We start from the raw sequence: 2,831 nt of genomic DNA, 5'->3' as shown, positions 1-2,831 counted from the left end.
TATCTTTTTTATAGCTTTCAATAATCAGGCAGCCATTTGGGTAATGCTTTTGAGCACACACTTATTGCCTTTTGTACTGCATAGCTATGTATATATTTATACAGGGTTTGGGTATTTGTTAGTAATAATGGCCGGTTATATACATACATACTTATTTCACAAAGCTATATACATACGTCATTTGTGGCAGTGCTGATCTTAAAGATGCAAACTGTTCATCGGTGGTCGAAAATAGGCCTCTGAGCTTGATTAGATTTTTGGAGTTATGGTCGCGGCTTGTCGAACCAGGCGAAGCTTATTTTTAGTTTAAGTCGTTTGTGCGGTGCATTAGGGTGTTTGAAAGTTTAACCAGCCACTTGATAAAAATTTTTTGTTGTTGTGTTATGATTACTGCTTGGAAATCGATGTTTTTTAGTTTTATTTCTTGCTCAATAAATAAAAAATAATTTTTGTGTACATCTTTGTCATGCAAACATTAAAAATAATGATACAGAAAAAGATGGCGGTGATAGTGGCAATTATTTTGGAAAAGGTAGTTGTAATTATATTGGTATTGGTATTAGTAATGGTAATGGTATTGCTTTCGGTAATGTTAATGGTATTGTTATTGGTATTGGTCATAGTAATGGTGACGATAATGGTGATGGTAATGTTTATAGTAATGGTAATTGTAATAGTAAAGATATTGTTAGTAGTAATGTTAATATAATAATAACGATAATGGTAATGGTAATTGTTATGATAATATTATTGGTAATGTTAAAAGTAATGCTAATTGTTATAATGGTGATGAAAAGTAATGATAATTGTCATGATTATAGTATTGGTAATGGTAAAGGTCTTATTGTTATGATAATCGTAATTATAATGAAATCGTCATTTTCGTGTTCACGTTTATATTCAACTTCGTATCATATTCGCATTTGCGTTCGCGTTCGTGTTCCCATACGTCTTCGTCGTTCTTATTCATACTCGTATTCGTTTTCATTTTCCCTCATGTTCATATTTATCCACGTATTTGGCTTTTTAATCGTCCTCTTTTTAGTCTTCGTTTTCGAAGTCGCTTCCTTGCGGTCTTTGTCTTTATCTTGACTTTCGTGTTCCTCTTCCATATTCATGTTCGTCTTTGTATTCGCATAATTTTCATATTCGTTTTCGTTTTCGTTTTTGTCGTCGTTTGTTTTATTCGCCTTCACCTTCGTCTCCGTATTCATGTTCATCTTCGGACTCAGTATCATATATGTATTTACTTTTGATGATATTTATTTGACAATTTTTACCTCACTACTGCTTCCTAAGGAAAACAACAGAACCCAGTCGGGAAAGAAGTAATGCATTACATGCATTATAAATAATATAATGTATTTCTTATGCGTTCTCGATAATATTACTGCTAACTACAGTGACGAGCAAAACTGTAACATGGTGTAACACTTTTTACTTCAGCCATCGCTATCTTTCCAAGTTCTAACGACTTTCATCCCTTTGTTGTATATTCTTGTTGGAACATCCCTACTCTCTCTCTCATAACGATTTGAAGTCAATACAACAAAAACAAAAAAACCAGCAGACAAAAATGTAAATTAAGACAGATGTTACAGTTTTGCACTCACTCTCAGTTTTGCATTTGACAGTTATCTCTTACTTAGTTGAAAGTCATATGACTTTTTTCTATATTGTAATTTATTGAAGAAGTGATCACCAGTAAATAACATAGTTAATCAGGAACCATAAATGTAAATAATAGATTTACTGCGGAAAGGCGGGACCGCACGAAAAGTGGCAAAAAATTTTGGAATTTGCTACTTGAAAATGTTAAGAATGAGAAAAAATATAGCCTAAAGTGTTCCCAAGGACAAAGGAAGTCTTTCAAAAAATAGTACGGTACGATATCTTGTGAACTTAGCAGCAAGTAGCGATGCAGTCACTATTACAGAAGCGCTTAAGGTATTAAACTTTAATTAAGGTGACCAGAATTTTTTAGCATTCCAGGAGGACAAATTCTCCATATTGAAAACACAAAAAATTTGTTTTATATTTATTTAACACATAAATAACGAATAAGTTAACATTGTTAAAAGAAACAAAAACAATTCAAATTTGCTCTAAATACAAGTCAAACAAGTTAATAGTACACCGCGTTACATAATTATAAGACCGAAACATATTTCCGTTGATTTTTGGCAATTTCTTTTGTTGCCAGCGAAATCTAATTTGTCCCCTTTCCAATAATTATGTTATTTTTTTTTAATATCTAGGTTAGGGCTGCCAGACGTCTTGGTTTTACAGGATTTGTCCTGATTTAGACAAATTGTCGTGGAATCCTGGCTCACACTTCGATTGTCCTGATCTTTCAATGAAGGTCAATGCAGACACTCCTCTAAATTTTAATAGATTTTTGCTATGAAAAAAGGTTAAGTCTTCCGTAATTAGTAGTCGAAAACTGAAACCAAAACGTTTTTTCTAACATGTTGTTTATTTGGTTAAAATCTTTTATTTTCAGGCAAATGCCGAAAAAGTGCAAGTTCCTGATCAGGTACACGACTGAGGGGTCATACATAAATAATATCCAGTAGATAATATCAGGAGCTAAAATCTTATCCAAAAGGCTTTTCTGAAAGTTATTCCTTTCTCCTTCATTTTTGTATGGAGCGGCACAAATTGAAGGGCTTCTGCTTTCGCTACTCAAAAATAGAGCTTTAGAAGTTCTTTTGTAGGACGCCGTTTGAAGAAGTTCTTTTAAAGTTTTTCTTAATTTATAAAGATCATACTTCTTTAAGGAATTTATTTAAAGTTCATATCAAATTGTTTTATTTAGACTTACAATTCCT

The sequence above is a fragment of the Rhagoletis pomonella genome, unplaced genomic scaffold (genome assembly GCF_013731165.1).
Source record: "Rhagoletis pomonella isolate Grant_MI unplaced genomic scaffold, Rhpom_1.0 Rhpom_scaffold_00006, whole genome shotgun sequence".
Classification (NCBI taxonomy): domain Eukaryota; kingdom Metazoa; phylum Arthropoda; class Insecta; order Diptera; family Tephritidae; genus Rhagoletis; species Rhagoletis pomonella.
The sequence above is the reverse complement of the archived record's forward strand: the minus strand, read 5'-3'. Positions refer to the sequence as shown.